This window comes from Carya illinoinensis, chromosome 1, assembly GCF_018687715.1.
Source record: "Carya illinoinensis cultivar Pawnee chromosome 1, C.illinoinensisPawnee_v1, whole genome shotgun sequence".
In the NCBI taxonomy this organism is placed as follows: Eukaryota; Viridiplantae; Streptophyta; class Magnoliopsida; order Fagales; family Juglandaceae; genus Carya; species Carya illinoinensis.
Window position 1 is genome coordinate 13133191 of NC_056752.1, and position 23688 is coordinate 13156878.

Below are 23688 nucleotides of genomic sequence, written 5' to 3' on the forward strand. Positions count from 1 at the left end.
GTGTATGCAGTAACACCCGATGATTTTGATGTTGACGCACCTGAAACTGATGAAGCTGGCGTCATGACTGGTATTTTTTATTTTTTATATTTTTTTCTTTCCTTTTAGTATTTATAATGTTGCAGGTATTATGAATGTGTTAGAATTAGTATTAATATTGGTGTATATATATTTTTTTAGGAAGGGTTAATTTGTTTAGGTTCTCGACTTGTGCACTATTCGATTCAGGTGCGTCGCAGTCCTTTGTGTCTGCAGCGTTTGCACGAATTTGTAGTTTGCAGACTGAACTCTTACCACAACGGATTGTAGTATTAATTCCCGATGGGAATACAGTATCTTGTACCCGTTTAGTTAAGGATTTTCCGTTAGAGTAGAAGGAAGGACACTGAAGGCTAACTTGTTAGTATTCGGTCAGATGGAATTCGACCTGATTTTGGGGATGGACTGGCTTTTCAAGCACTATGCTAAGATAGACTGTCGGAAACGAGAGGTTGTGTTTGAACCTCCAACTGAAGACAGGATGAGTTACGCAGGAACATCAGTTAAGGCCACCCCACCTTTGATCTCGGCGTTGCAAGCTAGGAAGTGTATCGATGATGGAGCCTCAGCGTTTCTATTGATAACTGTGGAGGAGACAACCAAAACTATAGGAATCCAAGGGTTACCTGTGGTTGAAGACTTTCCTGAAGTTTTCGTTGATGAGTTACCTGGTTTACCACCGGATAGAGAAGTAGAATTCCAAATAGAGTTGGAGCCGGCAACAACTCCGACTCACAAGGCACCATATCGTATGGCCCCTACCGAATTGAAGGAGCTCAAGCTACAATTGGAGGAACTTTTGGAAAAGGGTTTTATCTGCCCCAGTTCTTCACCGTGGGGAGCACCTGTGTTATTCGTGAAGAAAAAAGATGGATCTATGAGGATGTGTATAGACTATAGAGAGTTGAATAAGGTGACGATTAAGAATAGATACCCATTACCCAGAATCGATGATTTGTTGGATCAATTGCAAGGAGCAGCAGTGTTTTCAAAGATTGACCTGAGATCCGGATATCATCAGCTAAAAGTCAAGGATCAAGATGTGATGAAAACTGCCTTTAGGACAAGGTATGGTCACTTCGAGTTTTTGGTGATGCCTTTTGGGTTAACCAATGCTCCAGCCGCATTCATAGACATGATGAACAAAATATTCAGACCTTATTTGGATAATTTTGTTGTCGTATTTATTGATGACATCTTAATCTACTCTAAGAACAAGGAGGAACACAGACATCATCTAAGCATGGATTTAACTATACTTAAGAATCAAAAACTTTATGCCAAACTTAGTAAGTGTGAGTTCTGACTGGAAGAAGTAAAATTTCTAAGTCATGTGATCTCTAGTAGAGGAGTAGCAGTAGACCCGAGCAAGATTGAAGCTGTAACGAACTGGCAGAGACCGACCAGTGTGCATGGGATCCGAAGTTTCTTAGGACTGGCTGGTTACTCTAGGAGATTTGTGGAAAGATTCTCCCGTTTGTCTGGACCACTCACCGCCCTGACTAAGAAAAATGTGAAATTTACTTGGAATGATAAGTGCGAAACAAGTTTTCTTGAGTTGAAGAAAAGACTTACCACTGCACCGGTACTTACACTGCCGGAACCTCTTAAATCTTTTGTGGTATATAGTGATGCATCTAAGACAGGACTCGGATGTGTGCTAATGCAAGAAGGGAAAGTGGTTGCTTATGCTTCACGACAACTGAAGAATCACGAGCAGAATTATCCTACTCATGATTTGGAATTAGCTGCAATAATTTTTGCTCTTAAGATTTGGAGACATTATTTGTATGGCGAGAAGTGTGAAGTCTTCACGGATCACAAAAGCCTAAAGTACCTGTTTGAGCAGAAGAATCTTAATATGAGGCAAAGAAGATGGCTGGAATTAATCAGCGACTATCAGTGCGACATCAAGTATCATCCTGGAAAGGCCAACGTGGTAGCTGATGCTTTAAGCCGCAAGAGCAGACAAGAAGCTTCATCAGTTCCTTCACTAGAAGTAAATTCCCTCTTATGTAGTATAAGAAAACTGTTGATTAGAAACCGTAGTCAGAAAACCATGTTGACTACAATCCAAGAATTCATTCCATTGGACTGGGAAGAATTGAAAGACCGTCAAAAGAAGGACAGTAAATTTGCAGAAGTTGTAAAAAAGATCAAAAATTCAAAAGGACCAGTGGACTTTAGCCTCAGAGAGGATGGGACTCTATATTACAAGGATCGAAGAGTCATTCTAGCAGATGAAGAGTTAAAGGAAAAAGTACTAAAGGAAGCTCATAACACACCTTACACTGCTCATCCTGGTAGTACAAAAATGTATCAGGATTTGAAACAGTCTTTTTGGTGGGAAGGAATGAAGAAGGACGTAGCAGAGTTTGTGAACAAGTGTTCTGTCTGTAGATTAGTAAAAGCAGAGCACCAAAAGCCAGCCGGTAAATTGCAGTCATTGCCAATCCCAGAATGGAAATGGGAGGATATTTCCATAGATTTTATAGTAGGCTTTCCAAGGACCTCAGCAGGAAATAATACTATCTGGGTAATAGTTGATCGTCTGACAAAAAGTGCTTACTTCATACCCATCAAGAATACAGATTCTCTAGAAAGATTGACGAGAATTTATATAGCAGAGATTGTCAGATTGCATGGAGTGCCTAAGACGATCGTATCAGATAGAGACCCTAGTTTTACGTCACGCTTCTGGAAAAATTTACAAGAACCGATGGGCTCTAGTCTGAGGTTTAGTAGTGCATACCACCCACAAATAGATGGACAGACAGAAAGGACGATTCAAACTTTGGAAGATATGCTAAGGGCCTGTGTTTTGGATTACGAAGGGAGTTGGGAGAAATACTTACCTTTGGTAGAATTTGCTTATAACAATAGTTTCCAGGCCACTATTCAAATGACACCATATGAAGCCTTGTATGGTAGAAAGTGTAGATCACCTCTGTATTGGAATGAAGTAGAGGAAAGCAAAGTAGTTGGACCAGAACTCTTACAAGAGATAAAGGACCAACTACATTTGATTAAGGAAAGGATGAAAACAGCAAAGAGTCGACAGAAGAGCTACGCTGATAATCGAAGGAGGAGCATAGATTTTAAAGTTGGAGATTGGGTCTATGTGAAGGTATCTCCTATGAGAGGAGTAAGTCGTTTCGGAGTGAAAAACAAGTTAAGTCCGAGATATGTGGGACCCTATGAGATAGTGGAGAAAGTGGGAGTAGTTGCATATCGTTTGGAATTGCCAACTGAGTTCCATGGAATTCATAATGTTTTCCACGTGTCTTCATTGAAGAAGAGTTTTGGGAATCAGACACCAATGATAGTGGATCCCGATAGCATACCTTTACAATCCAACTTGACCTATGAAGAGAAGCCAATGCAAATTCTTGACTGAAAAGATAAAGAGTTGCAGAACCGTAAGATCCCATTAGTCAAAGTACTTTGGCAAAATCATAATATTCAAGAGGCGACTTGGGAGAAGGAAGTTGATATGCGAGCCAAGTACCCCCAATTATTCGATATCTAAATTCAATCTTGTAGAGTTATGTTAGGCTTTTGCTTAATTGATACTTTGTGGTTCACTTGTACGTGACTGACAATATCAGATGTTGTACTTCTTTGTTCGGATATCAATAAAATATATGTATTTCCTTAACTCTTGAATTGTTACTTATGTCGATTTCGAGGACAAAATTTTTTTTTTGGGGGGGAGATTGTAACAGCCCGCTAGAAATTTAACGGTGAAATTTCTATTGGTTTTAGGAATCTCGTAAAGACCCGATAAGTTTTCACTAATCTATTAATCGTATAGTTGATGTTATTACTCATTATGATATCAGAAGTAGGTTTCGATTATTGGAGATAGTTAGAAAGTTTTAATAGGACACGTGGAAAGATTTTAGCCACCTTACTCTTCCAAGTATACTCTCCATTTTTAGAAAATAGCTTAATCTGATTTTGTGGATATTATTGGATAAAAATAAAAATAAAAAGAAATATGTTGAGGTAATTTTCATGAATATTATTGGGTAAAAATATTTTGAGTTTATTTTTATAGATATTTCTAGATAAAAATATTTTAAGTTGATTTTTGTAGATACTATTGGATAGAATATTATAAGATAATCTTTTATAGATATTTTGGGTAGGAGAAAACTACACTCAACTCTTAACTCCAGCCTTATCATCTTCCTTATCTCGTCCATAAGTAGCTCCAGCCATCACCTATAAACTTATCTTCATTTACACGTTCCTTTAAAAGAATATCAAATACTTTCTCTCGGACAGCTTTTAGGAGTTCTTTTGCACGCCCATTTCGAAGCTTTTGTAAGTGTTTTATCATAAAGTCTCCTTCATATAAGTTGTTCTTTTTTTAGTCTAGTTTACATGGATATCTTATTTTCCCCATTTAAAGATCATTTGGTCAGTCAAATATTATATAAACTATAGAAAGGTCATTCTGGGAGATAAACTGGAGAATATGTTATAGTTTGGAGTTTTTGACTAAGCTAATGGATAGATATTGGTCCAAAATTTTTATGGAGTATTGTTAACATGTATATGTGACTATTGGTTGAGGATTTTTGCATGATTAAAGGTTTTGATGAAAGATTTTCTTAAATTTAGAAACTTAGAAACTGGAAGAAGAAAAATAGTTTCTGTTTTGAGAAAGTTTAACTCTTTGGTGGTCTAAACCTATTCTAATGACTTTGATAATTTTATTGGAGGATCCTAAACATCTTATATACATGTTATATTATTATTTTGAAAATATTTGATGTTATTTTCAAAGATATGAAATTTTATGCAAAGAGATATTCAGATAAGCCAAAGTGTGGATATTCTTGGCTAAATTTATGTTTTGGTTAATTTCTAACCATGTGATCTTGAATTAGAAGCTTATATATGTTTTAGGACATCTTTTTAAAGCATGTGATGGTTTGGTTTGAAGATCATATATTTATAAGTCATAGATCAAGAGATTTATCAAAACTAGTTGAGGAAAAAGTTTATGTTTTTGGACTAAGTGTAAAACCAAAAACTCCAAATGTTATTTTGTGATTTTGGTGACTTTAGTTTGATGATTTAAAGAATGGTTGATGTTAGGATGATATTATGAATTTGTTAGAAGTAAGATTTGATTTTTGAAATTCTTGGAGATGTTTTGATTTAAGGTCAAAACTTGTGATTCAAGTGCTTGGATCTTTTTACAAAAAAAGTTTGGTGTTAATTATTAGCTTTTTCTAAATGGATCTTTTAAGTATGGTTTTGAACTTAGGATTGGAAGATGTTTGTTGCAAAATTTTGGTTTAATCATGAGTTTTGAAGTTGGAAGGAATTGCAACAAAAATCAAGGGAAATGGCCTATGGATGTTTCTCGGCCATAGTGTATTTTTCATAGTTGTGTTTTGTTTTAAATTTTTCTGAATTGATATTTAAGTTTAGGACGAAATTTACATAAGGAATTTAAATTTTAGAAACTTTTGGAGTTAGTATGCAAAATCCTTAAGTTATGGGTAAAACGGTCATTTTTCCACATGTAGAGAGTAAAATGAAAATTTTACTCTCTAAGTTAGTATTTTCCATATTTCAAATTATTAGTGATTTAGTTCTAATTTTTAGAATCACTAATTACAGTTCCTCGTGATCGCACTTGAAGTTTTATAAGAAACACGGAGATCGAGGTAAGTTAGCTTTTAACTTACTAGCAGTCTACTGTGTATGTGTGCTAAGTAAAGGAACTACAGTGTATGTATGTATGTTATCATATATGTCATGCCATGCCAAGTTATCACGTAATTGTCTATTATACAGAATTTATTCTGTCATCAATTTTTATCTATTACATAATATATTCTGTCATGTATTACTGTACATTACAAGTATGTCATGTTAAATATATTGTCTATTATATGTTATACCATGTTAGGAAATGTTTCTATCTCAAGTTGGTCATGTATTTCAAGTTATGTTCAAATCACGTTATGTTACGTCAGGGCTCCAGTCCTTTCGTATTCCAGTCATGTTTCATCTTGAGTACATTCAGTTTGTGTATAATACATGGGGCCACAATAACTGTGGAATATGTATTTAACTGCATTGTGATGTGTAGAATACATGGGGCCACAACAACTGTGGAGTATCTATTTACACGTAGAATACATGGGGCCACAACAACAGTGGTTTTTCATGTTAAGTCAAGTTTGCGTAGAATACATGGGGCCACAACAACTGTGAAGTATGTATTTTTCATGTTAATTCAAGTTTCAGAGTAAGTTCATACTAAGTCAAGTTTCAAATCAAGTTCATGTCAAGTCAAGTTCAGTTCATGTTTCAATTTAAGTTATGTCAATTATATTATGTTGTACGCTAAGTTATGCTTTAATTACTTATGAATTTGATTATACATTTATGCTTTTACTGTCATGCATGCATCATTAGCATGTGTGGAAGTTTTTTGTTAACTTGCTGAGATTTATAATCAAATCTCACTGTGGTAGTCCCAACTACCATTCCCTTCGAATGGTAGATCTTGTTACAGGACCTGAAGGAGGATCAGGAGCTGACCAACTAGACACAGTCGACTGAACGACGGTGCGTCGTTAATGTTAATATAGTAGTTAAATTACTACTTGTACGATGGAGTTGCATCTCCAGTACTTTTGGATCATAACTATTTTGGACTAGTGTTGTGATCTTAGTTGTTCAATAGGTTTTTATGTATGAAGTATGTTTTAAGCATTTGAGATATTTTCAATTTAGTGCATAGTGTTGCTAAAGAAAAAAAATTATCCGCTACGAATATTGCATATTATTAGATGCATGTTAGGAACATTGCATCTTATATGTCATGAACGGGGGCAGGTAACCTTGTGTTGCATGTTTCGATGCTTCAAATGTCCGTTCGATCCCAAACGGAATTTGGGGGCGTCACATTCCTTGTGAAGGGGTTCTGCTCCATCCTATCACCTTAGTCCAATCTACATTTTTTCTCAGCCCTAGCATATGTAACTGGTGGGGGGATAGGTGTAAGTGCCACAATATTACCACCATGCAAGATGGTAAAGTCATCAAATAATCTATCAATAGTTTCCCTAACCCTTGATGCAATATGCTTCGCCCATATTTGCCCGTAGGCAATACTCAATCCATATACTATGCCATCTACTTTAAACCAAGAGTCGAGGACAACAGCTACATATAACAACATATTAGCCCATCGAAATCTCCCATCAATACATGTCGTACTTCTCCCTCATCAACAATGCCATCTCCCACAGCCTAGTGTGACTGCCCTCAATAATCTCATCTAATTCTTTATTTACCTTACATATTTGTTGACAAAAATGATGAAATGTAGGATACAAAGAACTATATAAAGTTATGGTAACTTTGTAGAAAAGCCTCAGAAAATCTACGAAAGTGGATACAATATCCTAATTCTCAGTCATAGGCTTCCCTAATCCTCCGTGATCATCAAATATTTTATATATTGGATGTCTTCATCACCCAATGATCCGAATACCAACTTATACTCTTGGGCCACCTCCAACATTAAAAATGTTGAGTTCCATAATGTAGTTAAATCAGTACAAAAGCTCATTCTTTAATGTTAGGCCCGCATACCTCGCAGCAACCTTGAATTTCTTCAATCTTGTAGAAGAAGATCTCACCCATCTCACAACAGTCTTGACCTTAACAATTGAGTCATGAAGATTTTTCAAACCATTATTGACAATAAGATTAAGAATATGTGTCGCACACCTCACAAATAAATAATCACCACCAAAGACTGTCTTATTTGCCTCTCTAATAAAGATCTTAAGATATCCCAATGCAACATCATTAAACGAGCCATTATCAACTGTGCATGTCATAATGCATGTCAACCCCGACTCCTTTATACCGACCTCCAAAGCCCTCCTAATCGTCTCATCTTTGTGATCGGTAATTTGACAAACTTTGAAAATTTTCTTCTACATTGTCCAATCACAATCAACAAAATGACAAGTCAAAAACATATAATTAAAATTTTGGACAGATGTCCAACTATCAGTGGTGAGGTAAACAAACTAACTCGCCAAAAAATCCCTCAACTTCTCTTTTTCAAATTGGTAATTTTTTTTACATCCTTTGCTACCATATGGTGAGAAGGAAGTTGAAACCTTAGTTCCAAGTAGTGAGAATACGCTTGGAACCCTATCCCATCCACAATTTGAAAAGGTAACTCGTCCATGATGACCATAAGAGCTAGGTGTATCCTACACTCCTCAGGATCATACTTTGTGTTCCCCTTCAACATTGCACCCCCACTACTCCCATCGGCCATTTTTTAAGTCCAATTTCTTGCTTAAATTGACTCTTCTCTTACAAAGATCTTGTAATTGGATTTTTTTTACATTGCTCTTCTAAGTGCACTTTTAATTATGAGGTGCCATGTTTCCTATAGTAGCATCTATAAATTTTACCACAATAGTTACAATTGGCTTAGGGGTTATTAAGGTCACCATCTTCTAGTTTGGTAAAGTGAAACCAAACCATGGAAGCGGGTTTCTTGTTGGGCTTGGGGGTGGGGCAAGTTTCCGTAATGGTAGGCATAGTGGTAGGGGTAGGGTTAGGAGCATGAGTAGGGGTACCTCGAGTAGGGAAGCTCGTACTAGAATCTGTCAGCATTTCCATTAACTCAAGCAAACAACAAATTTGAATTTGTGAATTAAAAATAAATATGTTAAGGATATTTAAATGGTATTAATATTTATTAGATTTCTTGAATAATTATATTAAATTCATGAAAGTAAATCTATTTTAAAAACTTAGGTTTTCATAACTTATTTTAAGAGGATTTAATTAGCCCAAGTATTTTACTATACTATAATATGTTTAATTAACTTTATGATTCCATGATTTAGTATGAAACATGATGTGTACTCAATTGTTCTCCAAGATATGTATCAATCAAACAAAATATTAAGACACATTATCTCATACAGATTTAGTGATATTTAGTACTTTGTACAGGTTACAAGCTATGAAGTAAGATTTAGGATGCAGCGTAGCGAGATAAGTAATTTGATCATGAATTCGGATTATTACAGCTCAGCTTATATAAGTATTATTCAATCCAATTCATTGACAACCACTATTTATGTGTCACTCATGTCATATGCAAGCATGTCACTAAGCATAGCACACGATTATGTCATTGCACATCATGTTCATATTCATAAATTATAATTATGTACGTATTATGTCATGCATCTTATGTGCATAAGACATGTAAGCCTTTTATAATCAACTTACATAAGATTTCTTATGATAAAGTGTAAGATAAGATAAGATAAGTTATGATAGCCAATTATGATGCATGGTACCAATGCAATTTTATGGATGGAAATGCAAGTCACAAACCTAAGCGTGTTTCACCATAGTATGCTACAATACTATTAAATGTTTTCCTTGTGGCCACAAGATGTGGGATCGATGTACAACCTTACACACAAAGTTAAGTGTGTTGGCCAGTATGATAAGTATAATAAGCAAGATAAGTAAGAGAAGTCAGATAATTTAAGACAAATCATGCATAGTATAAGCGTCAGCATGATTAGTCATATTTTAAATTCTCAGCATGAAATGATTTATGAAAAAAAATCCTTCAATTATTATGTTTACATTGTGATAAATTTCTTACTGAGTCTTCAATTCATTTTAGTTTATTCCTGTTTTTCTTAAAACTCCACCCAGGTCAGGATGATAATCAGTACAAGCAGGTAGGCCAAGTTTAGAAGGAACAAACCATTAACTTAGTATATCTAGTACAACTAGTTTGAGAAATTGAGTTATGTTTTATTTCATTAACTCTTTTAAGTATTAAACAATATTTCCTCAAATTATACAAGTCTCTTGCTTGACTTTATGTAAGTATGCAAGTGAGATTCCTAACCTATAGGAAGGGGGTGTTACACACACACACACACACACACTCTCTCTCTCTCTCTCTCTCTCTCTCTCTCTCTCTCTCTCTCTCTCTCTCTCTCTCTCTCTCTCTCTCTCTCTCTCAAAACCCTATTCTCTTTTCACTTTTTCTCTAACAATCGAAGCTCCGTTGCCTCGTGGCCGTCATCTTCATCACTTTTTCACTCCGTCGTCGACTTCAAGAAACCAAGATTAGTTTTTCTCCATTTCTCTCTCTCTCTCTCTCTCTCTCTCTCTCTCTCAAAACCCTATTCTCTTTTCACTTTTTCTCTAACAATCGAAGCTCCGTTGCCTCGTGGCCGTCATCTTCATCACTTTTTCACTCCGTCGTCGACTTCAAGAAACCAAGATTAGTTTTTCTCCATTTCTCTCTCTCTCTCTCTCTCTCTCTCTCTCTCTCTCTCTCTCTCTCTCTCTCTCTCTCTCTCTCTCTCTCTCTCTCTCTCTATTGAAGCTTTTATAACTGATAAATTCTTGTAACTCTTCGTTTGTTGATCGAAGCTCCGTTGCCTTGTGGTTGTCGTCTTCATCACTATGTGTCGCTCCGCCGTCAACATCAAAAACCCAAGTCTTGTTCTCTTCATTTTATTTCAATTTGGGTCTATTTTGTTCCTTGTGCCGCCTCCTATTTTGTTTTCAAACTTCAATTTCTTTCCTAAACAGATTATATGTTTTATGTATGTATGGGTTCATAAACAGATTATATATTTTCTATACTTGGGTCCTCTCCTTCCTTGAAGGTTAAGGTTTTTCTCTCTTCATAGAGGAGGGTCTCTTAGGCTGGGCTTTTGCCTAGTATGAATAGCGATCATGCTTGAGGAGTTGACACAATTGTGGGAAGGTCTCAGTCTAACAGATCAGGAAAAAAATGAGGTAAAGTTATCTATTACGATGATGGACAAGGCTATGGCACGAGGGAAGTCTTGCTTGGTGGCAATGATCATAGCAGACAAGGTGGTGAATAGATAGGCCTTCAAGATGACAATGTCCAAGATTTGGTAGACTGAATGATAGTTGTAGTATACTGACATGGGTGAGAATAAGTTCTTGATTGAGTTTCAAAAGGAAGAGGATCTGCAGAGGGCTATTAATGGAAGGCCATGTTCTTTTGACCGATGGCTTGCATGCTTGTAGAAGTTTGATGGAAGATTGTTCCCTAATGATATACCTTTCAATGAGGAAGTTTTTGGTTACAAGTTCATAATTTGCCTTTGGCATGTATGACTCAAGAGGTTGGAATGGTGATTGGTGTATGTGTTGGTAAGTTGGTAAAAGTTCATGCAAATCAATGGGGGGCATGGATGTGGTAAGTTCCTAAGACTGAAAGTAAAGTTTGACATCACAAAAGCACTAATGAGGGGCACTTTTTTAACTACTGATGGGCAGAAAACTTGGATTCATTTCAAGTATGAAAGGCTGCCTAATTTCTATTTTAAGTGTGGGGTGATAAAGCATTCAAAGAAACCATGCCTAGGAGTTCAGAAACCAAAGGTGAAGCAAGTCAACATCAATACGGGCCATGGCTATGTGCTCCAGTTGTTAATTCCAGTTTGAATAACTAGAAGAAATATGGTGGGACAAAAGACCAAGAGTAGATGGAAGGAGAACATCCATGGTAGTCTGGTGGTTGTGACTAGGGGTGAGTTCGGTCCGGTCCGGGGAGGTTTTGTGGACCGGACCGGACCTATTCGGTCCAGGGTTTTCCAACCCTGGACCGGACCGAACTCCATCAGGACCGGTCCGGTCCGGTCCGGTCCGGTCCGGTCCGGTCGGTCCATTCGGTCCAAGGTTGACTTTTTTTTTTTTTTTTTTTATCTAATGACATTTTTTTAATATTTATATAATTATATTGTAATATATTCAATATATACATATAGTATTATATATATATATTAGTAATATGCTAATACTATTAGTCTATTAGTAATAATACTATAACTAATAAATATATGTAATAATAACTATACTATAACTAATAACTATATGTAATAATAGTAATAGTGATAACTATATATTTATATAATATGCTAATATTTAATGACATTTTTTTAATATTTATGTAATTATATTGTAATATATTTAATATATATACATATAGTATACTATTATATATATTAGTAATATGCTAATACTATTATATAAATAATATATATAAATAATATTTATTTATTTTTATTTCTATTCGGTCCGGTCCGGGGTGAAAAACTCCCGGACCGGGACCGGACCGAATCTTTTCGGTCCATTAAAAATGGGACTGGACCGGACCGGACCCAATTCGGTCCGGTCCGGTCCGGTCCAAACAGTGCCGGTCCGGTCGGTTTTGCCGGTCCGGACCGGCCGATGCTCACCCCTAGTTGTGACAGGGATGAAGGCCAAAATGGAAAGTCTTCATTACATGAGCAATTTCAAGAATCTGGGATGGAAACTATTGATCAACAAGGAAGGGATGCAAAAAAGGAAAGTTATAAAAAGTTTAAAGGAAGTTGACACAATGATTTTTAAAACTCTAGGAATGGGGGGACTAGAAAAGGAAAAAACTGCCAAAATTGATGACAAGGAGACTAGTAAGGAAGTCAGACTTCCCAAAGGTGAAACTACTGTAAAAAAGGAAGTCTTCAAGGTAGTGGGGGCAGTTACTAAACCTAGCCAGCATGAGACGTGGGAACCACAAGGAATCCACGTTGGCATCCCAAATCAATTCCTTGGATCAATTTTTGGCTGACCAAGTTCTAGTTTTGGAAAGATCTAAAAAAAAGGCTAGCTGGAAGAGAAGAACAAGAGATAGGTTCTTTAAAAAATTCATTAAAGAACCTCATGACCATGTGGCAGGCACTGGTGTTAAGAAGAGTGGCAATGAAGATACTAAGAAAGATAACTATCTCAAGAATGATGTTAAAAAATAGAAGTGTGAGGGGCTAGAGGGGATGGACCGATGGACACACAAGAAGAAGAATTGGTGGAGGCTACTACCTCACAAACTGCCATAATTTGTTTAAGCTGGAACTGTTGAGGGATTCAAAACCTTCAGATAGTTAAAGATCTTCATCTAATGGTGAAACAAAAAGGCCCAAACTTTGTTTTCTTGATGGAAACAAAGTGCAGAATGAACAAGATAGAAAGGTTGTAGAAGAAATCGCAGATTAAACTCAGTTTTATTGTTGATTGCAGAGGTTTGAGTGCAAGGATTGCTTTTCTTTGGAAAGAAGATGTTGATGCCAAATTAGAATCCTATACTCAGAACCACATTTCACTCAAAGTTAAGAATGTGAATGGTGGGAAATCTCGGATACTCACTGGCTTTTATGGCAACCCTTCGACTACTAAAAGGCAAGAAAGCTAGAAGTTGCTTAGAGGTTTAAAACTTGATTTGGAGTTGGGGTGGTTGTGTGTTGGAGACTTCAATGAGATCTTCAACAATAGTGAGAAGTATGAGGGAGCTTTGAGACCCTATAGAGAAATGGAGAACTTTATAATAGTAGTGAAGGATTGTGGTTTGAGTTATTTAGGTTGGAGGGGCAACAGATTTACATGGTCTGATAATAGAGAAGGGGAGCGTTTCACTAAAGAAAGGCTGGACAGAGCTTTAAGTAAAAACTTAAGGTTTAATGGTTCCCTAGAAATGTGGTTCAAACTTTACCTACTCAAATTTTTGATCATTGCTCCATACTAATCAACATGGATAGTGATCCTAATGCTATGAGCAGCAGACAAAAGCCATTTCAGTATGAAGCTAGTTGGGTTTAGAGAGAGGATTATGCCAAACTAATTAAGGATGAAGGGATGAAACCAAGGCTAGCACACAACAAACTCAACTATTTTATTGAAGGTCCGAAGAATTGCCAATAGAAATTGATAAATTGGAGCAAACAGCATGTAGGTAATTCTAAGAAGGCTATCCAAAATAAGTTAGATTAGATTTCCAAATTATAGCAATTGAATAAAGGGGAGATGACTGGCAAGATTAAATCTTTGCAAGGGGAATTGGATAAGCTGCTTGAAGAAGATAATATTAAATGGAAGTAACGAGCAAAACAGAGATGGTTGAGGGAAGGGAACATGAATACAAAATTTCTCCACCAATGTACCACTTAGAGAAGGAAGACCAATATGATAAGGAGACTTATTGATAAAACTAGTCAGGAGATCACTTCATTAGAGGAAATCTGTCAACAATTTCAAGCCTTCTTTTAGGATCTTTTCACCTCATCAACTCCAAATAACATTGAAAAATGCTTTGCAACAATGAACAGTAGAGTGAGTGGAGACATGAACAGAGAATTATGCAAACTATACATGACCCAAGAAGTTGAAGATGCTTTGTTTCAAATGAATAGTCTAAGTTCACCTAGCCCTAATGAATTTTCATCTACTTTCTATTTGACTCTAGTGGGAGAATGGATGAGATTAACAATACTTTTATAGCTCTTATTCCTAAAAAGTAAAACCCTATCAAGGTTTCTAACTTCATACCAATCTCTCTGTATAATGTCATTTATAAGCCAAAATCATAGCGAATAGGTTGAAGAAAATTTTACCAAGCATTATATCTCAGACCTATCAGCCTTTGTTCCTGGCAGACTTATATCTAACAACATCATAGTGGCATTTGAAGTTATGCATTCAATAAAGTGCAAAATGACAGGCAAAGAAAGGTACATGGCATTGAAGTTAGATATGAACAAGGCTTATGACAAGGTAGAATGGAAGTTTCTCGGGCATGTGACGGGCAGAATGGAGTTTGATTCAAAGTGGATAGTTTTGGTGATGAGCTGTATTGAATCAGTGTCTTATTCCATTATGGTAAATGGGATCCCACAAAGCAATTTCAAGCCATCAAGGGGCATAAGGCAAGGTGATCCCCTATCATCTTACCTATTTATCTTGTGTGCTGAGGATTTGAGTACTAAATTCGAAAAGATGAGGGTGATCGTATGATTATTGGGGTTCCATTTGCAAGAGGGGGTAGTAAGACTTTCTCACCTATTTTTTGCAGATGATAGCCTCTTGTTTTGAAAGGCAAATGTCTTTGAATGGAGTAGGCTTTTCTGTATCCTTAGACTTTATGAAGAAGCCTCAGGTCAAAGGTTGAACCTTAAGAAGACCTCTATATAGTTCAGCAGAACCAAGCTAAGGAAACTCAAGACTATCTTCTTAGCATAGCTGGAGTGAGGTCAACAATGGCTTATGAGCAATATTTGGGATTGCCAACAGTGGTGGGAAGAACAAGGAAAAAGTTTTTTAGGAGCATACTAGATAGGGTGAGGATGAGAATCAGCAATCAGAAAGTAAAAGCTTTTTCTCAAGCAGGAAAAGGAATATTCTTAAAAGCTGTGATCCAAGCTTTGCCAACTTATAGTATGAGTGTGTTTAAGCTACCTAGTAAATTATTAAAGAACATTAACAGTGTTATGCAGAATTTTTGGTGGGGATAGTAGGAGGCTGAGAGGAGGATTAATTGGGTTTCATGGAGCGTGCATGCATTTCATGTATTGCACTCGGTGCTTAAACATTGCTCAACAGTCTTCACCCAATCAGCCTTCTTCAACCCTCATTGAGAGGTAGTTGGCTTTAAAACAGCTAAGGATCTTAAAACATGACCAAAATGCATCAAAGTTGAAAGCTTTGTATCTCTTTCTAGTTTCCAACTGCCGATTTATGGGTTCACCCGAATATGAGAATACTACTTTATCTTCATTTTTCCTCTTCAAATCAATTGGTTTTGTGGGCTTTTATAGTCCCCAATTCTCTCTCTAGGCTCTGGTTCTAAAATTTATTTCGGTATTGCATTTACAATTATCATTAATGTGATAAAAAAGTATATATAAAACATTTCTAGATAGCAATATGTAACACCTGGGAGAAAAGAAGCCTTGATAATTCTTTTTATATGGTACATATATATCATATATCCTATTCGTGGAGTATGAGTAGTTACTGTCTTCAATTTAATTTTGGTAAGATGTCTCTCTGATATTTTCATTTCTCCTATTCAATTTTATTTATCTTATAAGGGGGATTTTATTTATCTAAACAGTTTTGGAGAGGGTATTTAAAGGATGTAACCAGTCATTTCAAGGCAGACATTTTATTTTGAATTTTAATTGTAAGTGAGTTTTCTCATCTTGTTCTTAATTGAACTCTTGAGCTTATCAAAGGTAAATTACAACATTTGTGGTGTTCCTCCTAATAATTTGGGTTCTTGAGACGGGATTTCAACGGGTCTAGATTTTAATATAATCTAGATTCTTAAAACGAGTTCTCAACGGGTCTAAATTCTCTATCCATATACTTAAGTTGGCGTTCTTGGATGAGTTTTCAAATTGATTGTGGGTTCAAGGGATTCTCTTCCCGCTGGTTCATATCATTTGGTATTCAGAGCAAAGTTTCCATTCAGGTCTAATTCTATCTTTTTTTTATTGCATTTTTAATTCTAGAACTTCATTGCTCTAAGGTTCAAAAAAAAATGCAAAAATTCATTTTTCCTAGGGCTGCGAAAATTTGCACCATTTAGGGTTGAAATTTCTATGGTTTCATTGATTCTCATCTATTTTCTTGTCAATTTTTATATGTTTGAATTCAATTGTTTGATTATCCTAATTGAATATTTCTGTTTGTGGTTGAATTGTTGAGAAAAGAAAAGAAAGGAAAGGAAAAGAAAAAAAAAATCGTCCGAAAAATAAATAAAAAAAAGTGTAGAAAAATCCAAAAAAAATTTCTTGAGCCTTTCATCATAGAGGTTGTGCATCCTTCATTATAGTTGGTATCTTGTGTTACAGTCACTCTTCCATTCGTATAATTTCCGTGATTCTCGTGTCGTTTCTTTCCTTCCGTATTTCTCTTATTCTTGTTTATTGGATCTAATTACTAGTTGGGATTAAACAAGGTGGCTTTATCTTGATTGAGTACAATTAGTTCTGAATGAACTTGAGTGGGAAAACTCGAAGTAAAAGGCAAGAGAGTGTGAGATTATTATCGAAAAAAAAAAATCAATTCAGAGTGAAACACGAGTGGAGTGCCATCATTTGAGTGTAAACACGTAAAGGAGCGTGTGAGGTGCTTTATTTTTCTGCTAACATTTTCTTTTTGCTGCACATTACAATATCTCACTGCAGTCCCAAGGGGATAGCAGATAACTCATTTGTGTTGCAAGCCATGCAACAACAGTTTGAGCGGGTGAACATGCTATTGGAACAAATGGAGGATAGGATGAATCAACAACAAGCAGAGATTAGAAATTTGCAAGGTGGGAGAAATCGGAGGCGACGTGAGACTTGGTTGAAAATGCATATGAAAATGAAGGAGATGATGACAATGAGGAAGACCTAACATCTAAAATTGGGTTGGGTAGACATAGAGGAGTTAGGCGTGAAAGAGGATTTGAGGGGAACCTAGGAGGTCGGGATGGTGTCGATAGAGACTTGGGGAGCATCAAAATGACAATACCAACTTTTCAATGTAGAACTGACTCAGAGGTTTATCTAGAGTGAGAGAAAAAAATAGATTTGGTATTTGATTGTCATAATTACTCTGAGGAGAAGAAAGTAAAGTTGGCAGTAATTAAATTCACTGATTATGCTATTATTTGGTGGGATCAATTAGTGACCACTAGGAGGAGGAATCATGAAAGGCCTATAGAGACATAGGGAGAATTGAAAGCTCTCATGAGGCGGAGATTTATACCTAGTCACTACTATAGGGACCTTTATCAAAAGTTCCAAAATCTTACATAGGAGTCTAAGAGTGTGGAGGATTATCATAAAGAGATAGAGGTGGCTATGATTTGGGCTAATGTAGATGAGGACCGAGAGGCCACCATGGCTAAATTTTTTAGTGATTTGAATAGATATATAGCCAATGTAGTTGAATTGCAACATTATGTGGAGATAGAGGACATGATGCACATGGCTATAAAGGTGGAGAGGCAATTAAAGAGAAAAGTGATAGCAAGGTACACTTCGGTTTCTAGCACTACTTGGAAATCAAAGTGGGATAGGAATGATCCTGCTGAAGGAAAGAGAAAGATCGAACCACCTAAGGGTAAAGATGAGGGACCTAGCAGCAAAGCTAAGGTAAAATCTCAACCTTCAAGGAATAGAGATATTAAATGTTTTAAGTGTTTGAGTTCAGGGCACATTACTTCTCAATGTCCAAATAGGCGAGTGATGATTATGCGTGACAATGAGGAGGTGATGACTGAGAGTGTGGATGATCATGATGGAGTGCCCAAGTTGGTTGATACTAGTGATGACGAAGGAGTGATATACACTGTGAGTGAGTCTCTTGTTGCTAGGCGTGCTCTCAACACACACATTAAGGTGGATGATGCCGAGCCACAGAAAGAGAACATTTTTCATACTAGATGCCACGTCAACAACAAAGTATGTAGTATGATCATTGATGGAGGAAGTTGTACTAATGTGGCTAGCACTACTTTGGTTGAGAAATTGAATTTACCAACCTTAAAACACTCTAGACCATACAAATTGTAATGGTTGAATGATTGTGAGGAAGTTAGGGTGGATAGACAAGTGTTAGTTCTTTTTTCAATTGGGAGGTATCAGGATGAGATGTTTTGTGATGTTGTGCCTATGCATACTGGCCATATTTTGTTGGGGAGGCCGTAGTAGTATGATAGGAGGGTAACACATTATGGGTTCAAAAACATGTACAGCTTTGTAAAGGAGGGCAAAACAATCAAGTTTGCTCCTTTAACTCCAAGTCAGGTCTATGAAGACCAACTGAAACTGAAAAGTGAGGTTGCTCAGAAAAGAAAGAGTGAAAATGAGAGTGATCAAAAAAGAAAAAGTGAAAATGAGAGTGATCAAAAAAGAATGAGTGAAAATGAGATTGAGCAGAAAAAAAAAAGAGTGATAGTGAAAATGAGCACAACAAAAGAGTGAAAAAGAAAGTAGAGATGTGGCTGAGAGTAGAGAAAAAAGAGTAGATCCATGAGAGAAAAAAGAAAGAGAGTCTGCAGAGAGGAAAGGAAAGACAAAAGTGAGTTTCTACTTTCTATGCCAGAGAGAGTGAGGTTAAGAAGGCTTTCTTCGCAGATCACCCTATGATTTTTCTTGTCTATAAAGAGTCTTATCTTACTCTTGATGACACTCACCAGTCTCTTCCTAGTTTGGCTATTTCCTTGTTGCAGGAGTTTGATAATGTATTTCCAGAGGAGATGCCTAATGAGTTGCCACCCATTAGAGGCATTGAGTATCAGATTGATTTTGTACCTGGAGCTACTATTCCAAACCGACTAGCCTATAAGAGTAATCCAGAGGAGACAAAGGAGCTTCAGAGGCAAGTTGAGGACTTGATAAGCAAGGGGTACGTGAGGGAGAGCATGAGCCCATGTACAGTACCAGTGCTATTAGTGCCAAAGAATAATGGGACATGGAGAATGTGTGTTGATTGCAAGGCAGTCAACAATATTATGGTAAAGTATCGGCATCCCATTCCTAGATTAGATTATATGCTTGATGAATTGCATGGCTCTTGTATTTTTAGTAAAATTGATCTTAAAAGTGGGTACCATCAAATTAGAATGAAAGAGGGTGATGAATGAAAAACTACTTTTAAGACCAAGTATGGCCTTTATGAATGGTTAGTTATGCCATTTGGACTTACAAATGTGCCCAGTATTTTTATGAGATTGATGAACCATGTCCTACGTGCATTTATTGGCAAGTTTGTGGTTGTGTATTTTGATGATATCCTAGTGTACAGTAAGGACTTAAATGAGCATATTGAGCATTTGAGATGTGTGTTTGATGTGTTGAGATGTGAAAAGTTGTATGCTAATTTCAAGAAATGTACCTTTTGCATGGAAAGAGTTGTTTTTCTTAGATATGTTGTTAGTACAAAGGGTATTGAGGTGGATGAAGAGAAAGTCAAGGTCATCAAGGAGTGGCCAACGCCAAAGAGCATCACTGAGGTAAGAAGCTTTCATAGATTAGCTAGCTTTTATCGGCGTTTTGTTAAAGACTTTAGCACCATTGCTGCACCACTCACTGAAATCATTAAAAAGAATGTTGGGTTTCATTGGGGGGCTACTTGAGAGAATGCTTTTGCCACCATTAAAGAAAGGTTGTGCTCTACACCTGTGCTGGCATTACCTGATTTTAACAAAACTTTTGAGATTGAATGTGATGCCTCAAGTATAGGGATTGGAGCTGTTTTGATGCAGGATAGGCAGCTCATAGCCTTCTTCAGTGAAAAGTTAAGTGGGGCCTCACTCAAGTACCCTACTTATGACAAAGAGGTTTATACTCTTGTTCGTGCATTGGAGACTTGGCAGCACTACCTATGGCCTAGGGAATTTGTGATCCACACCGATCATGAATCATTGAAGCATCTCAAGGGTCAAGGTAAGTTGAATAAAAGGCATGCTCGTTGAATGGAATACATTGAGACATTTCCATATGTCATCTGTTACAAGCAAGGTAAGGAGGACATTGTTGCTGATGCTTTATCTCGAAGGTATGTACTTCTTACTTCTATGAGTGCTAAGATGATTGGGTTTGAATATGTGAAAGACCTATATGCCGATAACACTGACTTCTCTAATGTGTACATGGTATGTGATAAGGCGGCATTTGGTAAGTTTTACAAGTATGAGGGTTACTTGTTTAAAGAAAACAAACTTTATGTGCCAAGTTGTTCTATGCATGAATTACTAGTGCGTGAGGCACATGGTGGGGGATTAATGGGACATTTTGGTGTCAAGAAGACTTTGGATATTTTGCATGAACATTTGTTTTGGTCTAAAATGAAGAGAGATGTCACTCGCATTTGTGGCAGATACATGTAGGAAGGCCAAATCTAAAGTGTTGCCACATAGGTTGTATACACCCTTACCCGTTCCTAGTGAACCATGAGTCGACATATCTATGAACTTTGTTTTGGGGCTACCTAGGACAAAAAGGGGTAGAAATTCTATTTTTGTGGTTGTAGATAGATTTAGTAAGATGACACATTTCATTCCATGCCATAAAACAGATGATGCTACAAACATAACTGACTTGTTTTTCAGGAAGATAGTGCGACTCCATGGTGTTCCCAAGAGTATTGTTTCTGATAGGGATGTTAAATTCTTTAGCTACTTTTAGAAGGTGTTGTAGGGGAAATTAGGTACCAAGCTCTTATTTTTCACTACTTGTCATCCGCAGACTGATAGTCAGACTGAAGTAGTTAATAGGACCTTAACTCGGCTTTTACGCACTATTGTTCATAAGAATTTAAAAACTTGGGAGGATTGTTTGTCATTCATAGAGTTTGCATATAATAGGACCATACATACTACTACTTCATATTCTCCTTTTGAAATTGTTTATGGATTCAATCTGCTTACCCCTTTAGATTTGATGCCTTTACCGGTTGATGACAGGAGTAACTTGGATGGACAAAAGAAGACGGAATTAGTGAAGTCACTCCATGAGAGGGTACGGCTTCAAATTGCGCAAAAGAAAGAAAGGGTTGCTTCCCAAGCCAATAAAAGGGCGAAGGCGTGTCATCTTTGAACCTGTAAATTGGGTTTGGGTTTACATGCGCAAAGAAAGATTCTCAGCTCATCGGAGGACTAAGTTGCATCCTCGAGGAGATGGACCTTTCCAAATCCTTAAAAAAATTAATGACAATGCTTATAAAGTGGATCTCCTAAGTAAGTATAATGTGTCTGCTGCCTTCAATGTTTATGATCTTTCTCCTTTTGATGTATGTGAAGATTCGAGATCGAATCCTTTTGAGGAGAAGGGGAATGATGGGAACCAAGGCAGGCCTACTCTTAAAGATCCTTTGCAAGTTCCAGATGGGTCAATTACAAGATCGAGAGCCAAGAAGATCAAGGAAGCAATGAAAGGATTAGTACAAACCACTTGGGAAGAAGCTAGCAAGAGCCCAACACTTAAGATGGACTTGAAAGAATAAGAATCAGTTTTGATCCACTTGATCCAAGTTGTGGAAGACTTGACTTAGAAATATGACCTTTAGATATTAACGTTTTCAATTTGTTTAAAGGATTTTTATTATTAGTTTTGAATAAGTAGGCTTTAGGATGTTTAACCCACATATGTCTTACTTGTTTGAACTAGGGTTTAGAAGTACTGTAGTATGACACTATTCACGCTACAGTGCCTGCGGCTACTGTTCACTAAGGGCATTTTTTAGAGAAAGGGTCTCAAATTTTAGTATAGGATTTTATCATGTTTTGGAGAGGGTATTTAAAGGATGTAACCAGCCATTTCAAGGCAGACATTTTGTTTCGAATTTTAATTGTGAGTGAGTTTTCTCCTCTTGTTCTTAATTGAACTCTTGAACTTATCAAAGGTAAATCACAACCTTTGTGGCGTTCCTCCTCGTAATTTGGGTTCTTGAGACGGGATTTCAACGGGTCTAGATTTTGATATAATCTAGGTTCTTGAAACGAGTTCTCAACGGGTCTAAATTCTCCATCCATAGATTTGAGTTTGGCGTTCTTGAGTGAGTTTTCAAATTGATTGTGGGTTCAAGGGATTCTCTTCCCGCGGGTTCATATCAAAATGTGCGATTGAATATAAAATAAAATTACTGGGATGATGATTTTTTAAATAACTGAATAAAACTAAAGTGATAAAATGAATTGATATGGAGAAAGACTAAAGTTTCGAAGATCCGTCTAATAATTTATAATATTTTTTCGATCGATTTACTTCAATTAAACTAGAATAATGATTCCGTTTAATTGGAAGATTTAGCATTTAAGGTCAAGAAAAATAGTTGCTAATGATTGAGCATGAATGATTGATGATTAAAACATTCACAAATCTATTTGAATATCACAGGGATTCCTCAAGCATTCACTGTATTCAGAAATCATAATGAATCAAGATAAATATATAGATAATCAAAATATCTAATAATAAAATCTTTCAATCGATCAAGCTCACAAAATAAATTTTACGTTGATTCGAAAACAATATTTAAATTATTATACTTCACCTCTAACCTTGGTATGAAAACTATGTTCATCACAAGTGCTATAGAAATCACATAAATATTCTCCATTAGAAAACTAAATTAAAACACAAGAAATACTAGAAAACAACTTAGAAACAATAAAATCTGGAAACCCAACCGAAAACCAACTCCCCTAAACATCAAATGTAAAAAAGAACAATAGTAAAATGAAACAAGCTACCGAATGAAAGGTCTAGACGAAAACTCCCCTTCACTGACACCTCAATCCAAAAACGTTCCCCTCACCGTCCGACTTCCTCTAAGATAATTAACCAATCAAACCGACCGACACTCCTCTTCTCTCCCCACCATACGACTTCCTCCCAGAAAAATTAATCCCCAACCAACCGACACTCATCTTCTCTCACCCTCAACTCCAACGTCCCTCTCTACTCAACCAAATAAATCTCAACCGACTCTCCCTTCTCCCCTGGAAAAGCATACACCGACTCCCTCAACTCCAGAAAATCCAAATGACCGACACTCCCACCCTCCCCCTCTCTACAGGCGAAAACGCCCACACCTCCAAACTCCCCCCGTCCCAGAATAGAGCAAGCAATATATATATATATATATATAGCTGCCTCAAGTCCAAGTCTAAGGAGCCAAGCGCAAGACATGAAGTTCTTTACTCCAAAAAAAAAATAGTATCCAATCAATTAGTTGCACCAACTGACACGAGAA